This window comes from Ambystoma mexicanum, chromosome 8 (genome assembly GCF_040938575.1).
Source record: "Ambystoma mexicanum isolate Mex_15411 chromosome 8, UKY_AmexF1_1, whole genome shotgun sequence".
NCBI lineage: Eukaryota > Metazoa > Chordata > Amphibia > Caudata > Ambystomatidae > Ambystoma > Ambystoma mexicanum.
The window spans coordinates 913,948,769-913,963,950 of record NC_090929.1 but is presented as its reverse complement, the minus strand read 5'-3'; positions in this window follow the sequence as shown (position 1 = coordinate 913,963,950).

Here is a 15,182-nt window from a genome sequence, read left to right as displayed (position 1 = left end):
ACTTACCCGTAACTGTTGTTCTCCAGCATGGGTCTGGCATGGATTCACATGCGAACCCTCCCGCCTACCCCTCTGCGGCTCTTCACTTGGTCATACTGCCACTTCACGTGCTTCCAAATCTGAAGATGGCTGCCAGAGGCGGTGCTTAGGTAGAGGGCAGTCATTGGCTGTGGTCAGTATGACGCAGAGACCAGTGATTGGTTATTACTACGAAAGACAGATCAGAAACGAAACTGATACTGGTTTTTTTCTTTACCGAGGATTCCCAGCCTGACGACGGGGAATATTCATGAGCATGTGAATCCATGCCAGACCCATGCTGGAGAACAACAGTTACAGGTAAGTAACTTGTTCCTTACTCATGCTTGCCGTGCATGCTGACACATTGCATCTACGATGCATAACTTGGTACAGCATGAGGTTTCTGAAGCATCATCGAAGTGTCATGTTAAGTGGATCCAGGCTCTTGACGTGGATACAGAGGGTGGTATGTGGCTGAGAGCATGTTCTCTCACCAAGGAGGTTTCATTTAATTCAACATGTCGGCTGATAAAATACTGCATAAGCTGCATTATACAACTACGATTCTGCAGAAATACTATCGTGGAGCTGGGGGCCACTGCCCTAGGTGCAGATCCCCAGAAGTGAATCAAGTCAAATGTTCTGGTCTTGCCCTAAATTAGCCACGTACTGGTCTTCGAGCTGTGCCGAGTTGTCCACAATGGTAGGACTGGTGATTCCTGTTGACCCCTGTTGGTGCTTTCTGGGGTTGCTATGATAAGATGGAAAAGGTAAAACACAGGTTTTTGGATATTGCCTCCCTTCTAGCTAAAAGGGTTATCTTATTACATTGGAAGAGCCATACACCCCCGGGCTTACAGCACTGGCTGCGGGACCTTACCTGGGTGAGTAACAATGAGGATGTATTCATCTCACGTCAACCAGCAATGTGTCGTCCTAATGATGTATGGGGCTACTATCGAGCATACTTGAGCAGGAATAAACATATGCAGAGTGAAGGGCTGTCCTGTAACGTTGCACAGGGTCCAAAAGATTAACTAAGGTTTGGTATAATTGCATGGAAAGATATTGTCTACCCCTAGGAATTTGATGCAGAAGTTTGCTATGTCAGTGCAATGTCATGTTGTACTGATTTGACATGCCGAGACTTTAACTATTTATATAAAGGTTAATAAAATATACAAAAAACAATGCTTCATAGACTTAATATGCATCGTACAAAGCAATAGGTGCAACTGAGAACAGTGGTAAAAAAAAAAGAAAAACCCGTGCTTACTGTTCAGTTAAATGTCAGGATTATGAATCAGTATTTATGCAGCGTGTGCCTGTGAGAGCCTGACTTCACATCGCAACCCAATTGAATCCCTCCGCGTGGAAATCTAAAGGCTCAATCGCTGAATGGTTTAATCAAATCTTTCTATTGTTATTACTTTGAGTCTTTTATCCACATATGTGTACTTGTGTTCTTAAACAAACAAAACTTTCATTAATCATACTAAATGCCTCATAATTTCAGTTTTCGTATCCTAAAAGTGGATTTTTCACACTAAGTGCCCGATTCATGGAATATTTAGCATGTTGCAAAGTGACTTTGCATTTTACACTAGTGCATGGTGACTTTGCATTGCCAACAAACTCCCTGATTGTTGCAAAGTGTATCTTTGCTCTGCAAAGTCACTTTACACTGCAAAAGTACTCTTTGTGCTGTGAATGAGTCCCATTTAGAGCAGCGCAAAGAGTACTTTTGCAGTGCAAGGTGACTTTGCAAGGCAAAAATACACTTTGCACCGCTCTGTGAATCAGGGTGTTTGTTGGCAGTGCAATTTCAGTTTTGGTATCCAAAAAGTTTATTTATTACCCTAAATGCCATACAAAGCAAATGAGAGTGCTGTCTGGGAAAAAGAAGGGACTTCGGACAGAGGCATTCAGGGGATATCCCGGCCCCCTTTTGCAACCTGCCTGTGGTAAAAGGTGTAAGAAAACACGGGAGAAGATTGATCCAACTGGTACAAAAAAACTCCAACTTCTCACCAGAGGTCAGGTGGCTGTACATAACAAGCTGAAACAACATTTTAAGAATGATTTAAAATGCCGAAAATGCAAGAGATTTGATATTTTGGGACATGGCGCACGAAGCATTACGATTAGGGAACCTTAGGAATGTATGCTCCCTATCAGTAGCATGGAGTGTGGGCCAGCTTTGACAGATTCCACAGGAATCCCTGATCAAGATTGGTTAGCGCCTATTATAATACTTTATGATGGTCAGGATGTGGGTCATTTACCAGAGCTATATGGTGGCATGTTTTGCCCTTTGTATTTGATATACTGGAAGCTTGTAGAAAAGATCAAATGCAGGGGACCCTGATAAAATGTAGGCTACCCTGAAGGACATCTGGTCTGGAGAAGCTTAGTAACCAGTAAGTGGTGGACAGCTATACTCACCCCCTAAACAAAGAAATATTGGAACCTTTATTATGTCAGCTTCTTGAAGGGGCTTAGCTATGGCTCCACATCCAATACGCAAAAAAGATTCCTGTCTGGTAACATCAAATGATAGGCTGGTAGCCCTTCTTGATGTATCGCACACATTACCCAAAGGCACACTTTGCATTGTGGGAGAAACTAAATCATTTGCATCCAGTATCACAGTCAGGATTCCACAGTGGCCAACTGGTATTGTTTAACACCTTAGTCCTGAGCCTCTTGATCATGAAAGCCATGGCAAATGGTAGCGATCCTCAGTTTATGGCAGCAGTGGACTTCACCACAGCTTACCAGAGGGTGGAACAGGGATGGAATGGAAGAAGTTGTCAACTCGGGGTAATCCAGATAACCTTTAAATCAGATTGCTCAACTGTATTGGGCATTTTGGAGCAAGTAAGTGTGAAAAGAGAGGGGCGTATGACAGAAAACGTAAAGACACCTAGTGGCCTCAAGCAAGGCTGTGTGTTGGCCCCTTTCACGTTCAAACTTTTAAATCCGAGGTCTGTTTGAGGCTCTGAACCAGGTTAACTTTTTTTGTCATATGCAGGCACTCATCCCCTCCCCATCATTTCCAATGTAGCTTTAACAGTCTGGATAGATTGGACTTTTTGGCACTTAAGGTCTATTGGGCAAACTCACTTCCTGTCTGGCGCCCAATGCGTAATATGAAAACATAGAAAAGAGAGGAAGAAACCTCGGGCAGTTAGAGTCTTTTGTGGGGACATGTACCTCGGTTTTTCCAGGCCAAAAATAATTGGTTTCTTCTTCGCTTCTCTTTGGCTAGATTAGACACCAGTGAATTTGTAAAGGGCTATTCAAGCCCCGGGAGAGTATTGTCATAATAAGTGTCCGTTTATTTGCTGTTGCAAAACCAAGATCATGTGTGGGGATAAAGTCAAATTGAGCACCTCATTGTGCATAAGCCAAGTAATACTGCAAAGAACAATTAAAAAAAGCCCTATCTGAGCAGGGTTAGGGATGCCAAAATGTCCTCTGCCAGCCATTTGCACATACAAACAGGAAGAAAGACACCCTGTACATGGGGTTTCTTGTCTGATTTGACCACTGCATTGGCTGTCTACCAACCATCTTTTTACTTTTGGCTTTTGGGGGTTAAGTTGCACCTTCTCTCCTATTCAGGGCAGAGCTATGACTCCAGTGAGGCTGATTCAACCTTCTGAAACCAGAGGGGTACTTCTGGAATTCAGTATTAGACTTGGATCAGGGATTACTGCAGCAGTAGATACCGAGAGCTGGCGGAACGCTCTTTGAAGTGCAAGACTACATACATTTACCTGTGTTTTTGAAAGAACGCCCTGTTGTCCAAGGGTGAATTTATGAAAGGGTTATTGCGGCATTGTCTGTTTTTTGATCCAAGATGGGGGAATTTCGCTGGTTTGTGAACCCACACGGTAAGTGATGCACAACTAATGCTGGGAGTGGGGGTGACAATAAACAGTTATGGAGTACATTTTAGAAACAAGCAACACAGATTTTGCATTCTAAGGAAAGATGTGGTGATGTGATGCACTTGGCGTAGAAGAATTGATCAGCTTTTCACGGGGAATGGCATTCTTTGTTGGGTGAGATCTACAAGGTTTTCTCTGTAATTAGTTTTCATCCTTCTGCATTCTTGCCAGCAAATGATCTTCTGCTACCTCTGGAAATGGCCTCTTGAGCTGCGAGTGACCTTAATCTTTTAATTATGTTGACTTGTGTAGACTGAAAGGGACTATAATATTAATCACTTCTTTTTAAAACAATAAAGTCATTACCAGTAATGTACTGCCAAGCACTTTAAAATAAATGTTTGTTGACCCCGAAAAATGCTTGAAAAGGAACTAGAAGAGAAAAACATTGTATCCAATGCACTTAGTTTTGTTTACATTATCCTAAACACTGGCCATGGGAATAGTTATCCATTTAAAGACCTCAAGGGGGGCATTCTTTCAAGCGTTCTTGTCTGAATCTATTTTATGAACCTCTTGGTGCCATCTCCAACCTAGGCGACATAACTCAAACATCCATATGCACATTACTAGTTGCAAATTTCTCTTTCTTTCTTTCTTTCTTTCTTTCTTTCTTTCTTTCTTTCTTTCTTTCTTTCTTTCTTTCTTTCTTTCTTTCTTTCTTTCTTTCTTTCTTTCTTTCTTTCTTTTTCTTTCTTTCTTTCTTTCGCAAGAGAGGTCTAGGTAAGAAATAAAGGGTGTATTGTGTAATCTACAGGAATGTTGCACTATTATGATGAAAAAACATCATGTCTGTCAGCTTGCATATGGACCTAGATGTAGTATGTCTAAATTTTCTAGCTGGAGCCTTACTTTGTTGGAGGGTTTGGGGTATGCATGGAATGACGTTCTCTTGTTAAGCTTGAAACTTTCAGGTAAGCGCTGAGTAGAGCAGCATCTGCAGTTGTCCTGCAGGTAAACTGCTACTCAAGCTACTGGGACGGGAGGATAGCTCTGTGGCAACGCGTGGGCCATGGAAGCAAGAGCATGTGTTGGGTGTATTGAATCAGTCGCCAGAGGCTAACATCACATTTAGGAAAATACATGATGACCGTCCCTTCAGTTTGCCTTTTCTTTGAGCTCAGCCAATTTTTTGTTAGGTGGACACAAATGCATGTATTTAGATGTAAAATTGAATTAAGAACTGCAAAAGCCAATTCTTGTTATAAGTTTAGGAATGTTATAGTACTCAGTCAACTACTGGCATCATGGTATTGGTTGTGAGAAACAAAACAACAACACAAGCAAATCCTAATAGGAACAAATAAAAGAGCTCAATCCCACTCACACAGAAAAAAAGAGTTTTACACAGGTGGCGGAAGGCAAGCCAGTTATTCCTTTTAGGCTGAACCATAGGTATACTGTTCCATAGTGTAGGCAACAGAAGCAAAAAAGAGCACACTGAAAATGAGGATCAACTAGAAGGCATGTGTCAGCAAACCAAAGAGATTGTGATGGAAAGTAGCAGGTTCGTTTAGAATAAAGAAATGACAGCTCAGTACCGTAGAAGACTGGATGAATCGGGCACGTTCGTTTGAATTTAATTCTATTCTGAACCTGCAACAAATGGAGAACAGGAAGAAGAGGTCTAGAAGAGGTCTGAAAAGAAGATCCTGTATCCACTTTAGATGCTGGATTCTGGATCATCTGCAGGTATCAAATAAGGTACTTAGTGGGCCCCACAAAAGCGAATTTCCATGGTCCAGACGGTCCGCAACGAGCACATACACAGTGATAAGTCTACGCTCACTGGGGAGAAAAGGAAGGATCTTTTTAAGAGTAACAAGTACAAAGAAACACCTACGGTCACAGCACCGATCTGAAGTTTGAGAGGGAGATCCTGATCTAATATGAAACCAATGTCCCAGACAGGAGCCCTGCTTCATCCTTCACTAGCATCACTTCTGTCTTTGTGTCATTGAGCTTCAGCCAATGGGATGCCATCCAGTTTCCCACTGCCCATTGGATGAGGATCCGGGGTGTATCAGCATGCTTTTGGTAATTGTCTAAAGGCAGTAGATACCAAGGGACCAGGATCTCAGTGTCTGGGTAACATCACAATGAACCCGAAAAACGTCATAAATAATGAGTTGCACTAGGAGATGAAGATAGCTGCAGAATGAAAGAGGAGAAGTGCTGGACCCAGAGGCACCACACAGTGAAAGGGAACAGGGGCAGAAGAAAAAGGTGCTCTCGCCACACTTTGAGTTTCATCATCCAAGAAGGAGCGGAACCATTGAAGGGCAAGGCCTAAGGCCATGATCTGTATCAGAAAGATGGGATGGTCAACAGTGTGCAAGGATGCTGGCAGAAGTCATATAATCCGAGTTGAAAATTGTGGTCAAACACTTGTAGAGGGCCAATTGATGTAGAGACTATTGATACTATGACAAATGTATGGCCACTATAACACATTTATGATATGAAAACTTCAAGATATTTGTGTTTAAGAGGAATACATAATAAAACTATGGATTTTTGATACAACAACAAATTAATGTGATCAGTAATCTGAGAGAATTTTACTTTGAGCAAGCCATGATTTAGAAGGAATTTGTGATTCAACAACAAATTAATGTGATCAGAAATTTGAGAGAACTTTGCTTTGAAAATCACACTTCTAATTAAAAAACACTAAATTAATTGAACAACAAGAAGTACGCATTTTATTTCAACTGTCAGGTGCAATATTTGAGCCTTATAACTTCCAGGACCAATTCATAAGCATTGGGCAGACACAATACTGTGTGATGAGTTTTAGCAACGACAACCATAATAAATTGAGAGATCATCGCCATAATTTAGCGTAGTTCTGCAACTTACACACTAGAGTGGAGACAACGTTAGAATCAGCATCCAGAGAGTTGGGGGCTGTGAAGGGCAGCTCACAGGATGGATTTAGGTTATTTATAACACGCTTAATACCCAGAGGTTTCTAAGTGCGAACCAGGGGATCAAACCTGTGTTGCTCCGCATCGCCTTACTTCTAAAGCAAGCGCATTGCCCCTGAGCTATCCTCCTGAGGCATTTCACAGCCCTAGATGGGAGGAAGCCCATCTGAAATGTGTCCAGACCATTCGTGGATTCTAAATAAATCCCTCAGTCAAGGAACAGCTGTAAACTCCATTATTTTAGCAAATTCTGGTAGCAAAGACATAGGCCAGTAGTTAATGTGGTGCAAAGGGTCCCGAGTGGGTTTCTTCAGCAGTGGAAGAAGAGGGCCTGATTTCAGTTCAACTGGGTTTGTCTCCACGAAAAAGGGAACAAATAACATTGGTTAAGAGATGTAGCATGAAGCACAGCCAGTGAATTACATAAGTTAGCAGGTATGTGGCATGAGTGGTAACTAGATTTAAGGCAAATAGGAAGCGAAGCAGTGACCTCCTCTGAGGGTAATGGAATTAAATCCCACTGAATCGGAATTTGGTTTGGAGGACGTAAAGAATGAAAAGCCAGCTGGTGAACTTTGTGAGAGGAAATAGCTGCATGACTATTTTGGATTTTTAGTAAAAAAGAAAGGTGAACGATCCTCTGTTAATTCCTCTTTAGGAATCATTGAGTCATGGTTAAATCCTTAGTTCTTCTGAATACCTCTTTCTGGAGATTAAGAACCGAAGAGATTTTTGTCTGAAAATAACATGATCCTGTTACAATAATGTCATAATAGTAGGCTTTGAGAGCCTTACAAAAAATAATAATTTCTCTCAACTAAGCGCGGATGTAGCGTGTTGGGGGGTAGGATGTCCGCTGCAATAATCAACCAGTGACTAAGCTGTTGACATGAAGTTAGTTCCTCATCAGTTTCAGCACAAACATGCTGGGGGCAGGTGAGCTTTTGAGATTTGCGGAGTACCAAACATGGGCGCCTTATTCTATCGCCTGAGCATCCTGGAATGAAGGTTCCCTCCTCCAGTACCGATGTTTCCAGTACTTAAGTGCCAAGGGCTAGTATGGCCGACCTTTTCACAAAGGAATGTGTAACAGCTCAGCTACCCCTCAAAAGAAGGCCTACTCCTCAAAAGAAGAGAGGGTTCACAAAATCGTCCTCATTTCCAACACAGGGTTCTGTCCAGAACGAAGGAATGCTCTGTTGTGAAGTCTGTGTAATATTCTAGCTTGCCTTCTCTATGGTTGGTCACTGGAAAGATGATTATCCAGCTCAGCTGTTACTAATAGAGAAAGGAACGGGCGTTATAGAAGTTTGTCACTTGTATGCCAGGTATATTTCATAAAAGAATGAACACTCGACTGCCTCTTAGGCCATGCATTTAATTACTTACAATAGACCAGGCATCTTTTCAAGTATCTTAGTTACTAACTTGTGTTTATTAGGGCTCGTCTGACACTTCTGACGTCCCTCAATTTCAGAGTTCTGATAAAGCGCCGAGAAAACTCCGTTACATTTAAACATGCAGTTTGTATATAGCACCTCCTACAGTACCTGCAGATTCTAAGCACTCCCAATTAAAGAATGATGGACCGTGATGAAACGGGGTGCTCATATTCACACAGTATAGCCATGAGTGGACACAGGACTTGCCCTCAGGTCTCATTAAACCTCTATTCCTTGAGCTTGAAGCCTCGCTGCCATATTCCGAGGGGTTGTGGGACTCGGAGACAAATAACGCGTTCGAAGCGCATGATTCCAGGAGAGTGACAGAGGTATAGGCGGCCTCGTTTAGTGATCACAGCTCTGAAGCAGTGACACAGTGCAGGGATCAGGTTACCTTGGCAACACGAGGATCGCCACATCTAGTGCGTTCAACTCGAGCAGCTGGACCAGTTACAGACACGCTTTCTTCCAAATTTAAAATTCACACGTTTCCCCCCCCCCCCCCCCACCCCGCGTTTCTGTCGGTTTCGCGAGCTGAATAAATTATCACGTCCCAATTTACCTAAGTCTACGAAGCAATTATAATTTTCATTCAGCGTGAGCTGGATTCGAAGTTTAAAAATACAGCACTTCGATGCCTTGCTGCTTTCAATCCCTGTTAAAATGGCTTCGCCATCACCTTCTTGTCCCGTGCTGTGTAAGTATGATGCATGTGTCTATTTTAACTGTGATGGCAGAAATCCCACCGTGAACACCTGGCCATATGTTCCGAATGGCTCCAGGCCAGAAGTCCTGTAACATTGGCACTTCCCACTTATGTACCACGCCAGTTACCACAGTAATTCGAAGCTCGAGCGAATTGTGACAAAACGTAGGAAAGTATTTTTTTTTATATCAACCGTGCCCTGTAAGCAAACAGGATAATCATCGTTCCAGTGACCAACCATAGAGAAGGCAAGCTAGAATATTACACAGACTTCACAACAGAGCATTCTTTCGTTCTGGACAGAACCCTGTGCTGGAAATGAGGACGATTTTGTGGCAGAATCCTCTCTTCTCTTGAGGGGTAGGGCTGTGGGGGAGGAGTGGGCGTGGCCGAGGTATGTGGGCCAATGCCAGGGCACACAATTCAGTGGGCCTCATTTTAGGTCTGCTGGTCCTGTAATAAAGCACCGGCACTTGTAGATACCACCACTTTACTGGACCATCTGACCACAGGTTTGCTGGTGGAGCACCTGGGTTACCTCCAGCTGGTGCCAGTGATGATGGCAAATCTCCTCATGGAGTCCTATGGTTTTTACACCGTTATGATATGATATGGCATTTATAACAGGCCTGTACATGTGTTTCTAGGCGCAATGCCACCGGACCAAGTGCCGGAAACTGTATTTACATTTGCCGGTATCTTGGCGACTCTACCGCCAGAATGCAGGCAAACTCAGAACTCAAAATGATGCCCAATATCTCTTCATAGAACCCAATGCAGGCAATTTGCATAAAGGCAAAGAGATTTATGGGAACATAAGTATGTCCAGAATGTAATTTTGAAACATGTCTTACTGTGATTCAGTAACAAATTCTTTTGAAAGAACAATGGAAGTTGAGGGTCTGCAGTTTTAAATGGTCACATTGCTCATCCTAAGAAAAAAAAATTTCTACATTGCAGGACATGTATTCCTATCTGGATAACTATAAGTAAGTGAGGCTTTGGCTGTTTCTGTATTTATATGCCCATGCCGCATCTACTGAAAGTGTCCTTTTCTTGAAACATAAGTTGGCGCATGGGCTTCAAGACAGATCTCGTTGGGAGTTTCCTGATGTGAAGCCCCTCAAATCACACATCGAAAAGTGGAGCTGGGTTGTTTAGTGGGGCTTGTGGTTGTGAACAGGCTAGATCTAGTGATTGGCTGCTGGTGTGGGTGAGGTGTAACTGGCATATCACTTGTGCACCTCTGTTAATACGCCCTGCTCCTAGGTCCAGCTCCTGCTATCTAAAAAACACAGGGGTGCAAGCAAGAGAAAACGTTCAATATTAGAAATGAGAGTTGTTTGTGTTCTCCCCAGAAAGCTGTGAACCACCAACTGGGAATGTGTGTGTTCTACAAACGGATCTAGGTTACAGTAATGGCAAAAAAAACAATATTTTGTTTTAATCCAATTTCCCACAAAAAGGTAAAAAAAATGTAAAACACAAGCAAACCATGCTTCATCGAGCAGACTGCTTACAGAAGACTCAGCAGTGCTGCAGAGTCTTTTGAAGCCTGCTTGTTAAAGCATGAGTGCTGTGGGCAAGCCCCTGAGTCTGGGGACAGGGATGTAAAATATGTTTTGCCAGAGCACCTTTCCAGCATGACATGTTTTGCCAGAGCCCCATTCTGTCCCGTGCCGGCACATTCCCTGCACTGAGTGACCAACCATAGAGAAGGCAGACTAGCACATTACAGACTTCACGCCAGAGCATTCGTTCATTCCAGTTACCAACCATAGAGAAGGCAAGCTAGCACATTACAGACTTCACGCCAGAGCATTCATTAATTCCAGTGACCAACCATAGAGAAGGCAGGCTAACGCATTACAGACTTCACGCCAGAGCATTCATTAATTCCAGTGACCAACCATAGAGAAGTCAGGCTAGCACATTACAGACTTCACGCCAGAGCATTCGTTAATTCCAGTGACCAACCATAGAGAAGGCAGGCTAGCACATTACAGACTTCACGCCAGATCATTCATTAATTCCAGTGACCAACCATAGAGAAGTCAGGCTAGCACATTACAGACTTCAAGCCAGAGCATTCGTTCATTCCAGTTACCAACCATAGAGAAGGCAGGCTAGCACATTACAGACTTCACGCCAGAGCATTCATTAATTTCAGTGACCAACCATAGAGAAGGCAGGCTAGCACATTACAGACTTCACGCCAGAGCATTCGTTCATTCCAGTTACTAACCATAGAGAAGGCAGGCTAGCACATTACAGACTTCACGCCAGAGCATTCGTTCATTCCAGTTACCAACCATAGAGAAGGCAAGCTAGCACATTACAGACTTCACGCCAGAGCATTCATTAATTCCAGTGACCAACCATAGAGAAGGCAGGCTAGCACATTACAGACTTCACGCCAGATCATTCATTAATTCCAGTGACCAACCATAGAGAAGTCAGGCTAGCACATTACAGACTTCACGCCAGAGCATTCGTTCATTCCAGTTACCAACCATAGAGAAGGCAGGCTAGCACATTACAGACTTCACGCCAGAGCATTCATTAATTTCAGTGACCAACCATAGAGAAGGCAGGCTAGCACATTACAGACTTCACGCCAGAGCATTCGTTCATTCCAGTTACCAACCATAGAGAAGGCAGGCTAGCGCATTACAGACTTCGCACCAGAGCATTCGTTTGTTCCAGTGACGAACCATAGAGAAGGCAAACTAGCGCATTACAGACTTCACGCCAGAGCATTCGTTCTCCTGTTCTTTCTATCTCTGTGGGTGGTCTGTATGAATTTGATATAATGGTAAGTCTTACACAGCACACTACAAATCTCAATATCGCTTAAATAATTAGTGTTTTCAATATCCAACTCAATCATACTCATTGTAATGGCCTCTGAAGGAAAAAGGCTTGGCCATCCTTCCTGGGATTTATACAGGTGACTTGTGGGTTACACAAACATTTCAGCATTAAAAATAAGGAATACCACCACTATGCAAGAGATGAACCAGTTGTGAGTGCTGCAATGTGCATTTTCCCCCTACCACTTAGAGCAGATAACCACTGCAACATAAATGCAATGATATATTGCTATACCCACCCACAGACCCATTTATCCTAACAATATGGTCACTGTAGAATTTGCAGACAGCCTCTCGTCACTTGGGATTTCCACTCTACATGGTGCCACCAACTACCTTACTTTTTAGTTGGAACAATATGATGGAGGGGAGGGTGTCTTTCTTCTATCACAACATTCCAGCCTACCTTGTGAACCCATTGTTCTTGCAGGTCTATGCTACACCACGGCCATAACCAATGGCACGCTAGGGAAGACGGAACAGACTCTCAAAATATCCTGCTAGCAGGACATTATTACAATGGCACTTGGGAATTGGAGAGGAAGGTGGAGTCTGACCACACACGAAACAAGAACAATAAAGTACTTGTTTCCTAAGTAGTGTCTTCATATAGGACACCTAAGTACTGCTTAGGCCAGTCCCCACCTTCAAAGGCCTTTCCTGTGTTTGGAAGTAATGTACTATGGGATATCTAGTGTTAGACTCATGGCGGACAAAAGACCTGCAAGTCCAGCGTGGCAACAAGGCGCAAACCCACCCGCTTGATAGCCACACAATAACTTGACCTAGGCTGGAGAATGCCCTAAATAATAGTGTTTCACGTAAAGAAACATAGATAATAAAGAAAGACCACAGGTAAGTATATAAAATGTAGCATTAGTATATAAAATTTAGCATTGGGCTGAGGTGCGACACATAGGCCTCAAAATAGGCCTCAAAACAGGCGTTTTCAGAAGCGTGTGTTCATTTAATTAATTTGCTTAGAAGCGCAGGGGCTTATAGCACTTTGCAAGTCCCAAGATCCCAGAATCACATGTTAAGAAGCAAACAACATTTGCGACTTTCGAGGCTTTAAACAAGAGTGCATGGGCCCCCCTGAAAGACAATGAATGCACAACCATTTTATAATTCAACATATTTAATTCACAAAGCCTCATCTACTGACAGTTTCAGACAGCCCACAGCGGTTTAAAATTGCCCCAGACTACATTTCTGCCTGGGAAGAAGGTCGAAGAGCTCTTAATGTGCAGCATTTATATACAGAAACTTGTACTTGGTTCAAGGCTCTGATAGTGTCGTGGAAGATGGCCTCCTTTCTCCTCTTTCCCTGTGTTCTCTCCTGGTGATGGTTCTTGACAAGTCCGAACTATGAAAGTCACGTCCAAGCAGGTGCTCACCTGCTCCTCCAGAACCATCAAGGGCCACATCGACACCCTCGCTCCAGCCTTGGATGATTTCTGAAATCACTCTTTTACCACTGGAATTTGCCCCTCCCCCAACACACTCCCTTGTGCACCCCCTCCTTAAGAAGCCCTCTGCAGATCCTTCCTCTCTGGAAAACTATCGCCCGATGTCTATCACTTCTGTCCTGGGCAAACTCCATATTGAATCTGTTGGTTGTCTCCATGACCACCAGTCTGGCTTTAGAGAAACCGGAAGCATGGAAACTGCTCTCCTGAATACCTGTGAAGACTTGCTCTCTAATCTAGACTCCAGCCTTCCTTCTGTCCTCATCCCCATTGATCCAACCTCTGTCTTCGACACGGTCAACCACACCATCCTGATCAATTGTCTCCATGACAGCCTAGGTATCACAGGTCGGGCCTTAGCCTGGTTGACCTCCTTCCTCTCTGATCACCCTTGTCAGGTCCTTTCTCTACACTACCTCTCTCTCCACATGTGGTTTTCCTCGGGGTTCTAACCTTTCACCCTGGCTCTTCCACCTTTACTTGGCACCTCTGGCCCACCTCATTTCTACCTTCTCTCCTAACTTTTAGTGATATGTGGATGACACTCAGCTCTCCTCTCCTCTCTTGCTCATTCCTGACTGTCTATCCACAATTCAGGATTGGTGTGCCTCTAACAATCTCTGCCTTTATGCCAGTAAGACTGAGATTCTTCTCATTGGGACCCATGCTCCCGCTTTCCCTCTTTCAATCTGGCTGCCCACCCTGGGTCCTCTACCATCACCTTCCTGCAAGGCAAAAAACCTTGGTGTCATCTTCAACTCCACCCTCTCCTTCTCTCCTCACATCATGGACATCTCTAAGAAGTCCCACTAACGGCTGCTCCTCCTCAGAGGTATTGTTCCTTTTCTCACTTTCCCTTAGAATCTCACTGTCTCCAGAGCCCTGGTTCTCTCTATGCTGGACTACTGTGACACCTTCTTTCTAAACCTGCCGGCCTCTACTCTTTGCCCTTTGCAACTAATCCAGAACAGGACTGCAAGACTTGTCCTTGGCCTCAAGCCCAGGGATGCTATCTCTCCAGCCCTGAAATCTCTCCACTGGCTCCTGGTGGCTGCAAGGATCAAGTTGAAGACCCTCTACATTGTCCACAAGGCTTTCTGGGGCCAGGGACCGCACTACATCCATTTTGCTCTTCCTCTCTCAAACTTGAGCAGGACCACAGGTTCCAGAAACACCTCAAGGCCTTCCTTTTTGCTTCTGCTTTCTCTCTCCCTCTCCCCTGCTGATGTACCTGTCTGCTGCTCTAACTGGTTACTTGGCCACACTCTGAACCTTATAGTCACCAGGCTCCTGCACGACCAGTAGCCCCTTGAACTTTCTCTGGTCCTCCCACACAGACTAATAAAGTTCTGCTGGTCATCTCAAATGTGTCAATGAATTTGCATTATGATGTGGTTATCGTAGGATGAAATGTAACGTCACATGGGTGGAACCAGGGGTGGTGTGGTAAGGTCTGCGGGACCCAATCCTAGAAAGTAATGTATGCCCTTTTATAATGGCTTGCTATGCCATAACCAATCAGCTATTCATGGGGAGACTTTTTATGTTGCAAAGTGATTGAGGTTAAGTAGCTTAGCTGATTATAAAAGCTTTTGATTTAGGGGTGTTTCTTGGACAGTGCCTTTTCAAGCAGTTCTGTTCCATGTTCTGTTTGAACATTGCTGTCCCAGCAGCGTCTGGGGCCCTGAATAAAACTGTGTCACTTCTTGCCTGGCGTACATGCCTTTTTTGACTACTTTTGTAATTTTTCCTGGTGAGTTCCAAGGCCACCCCTTGCACATTTTG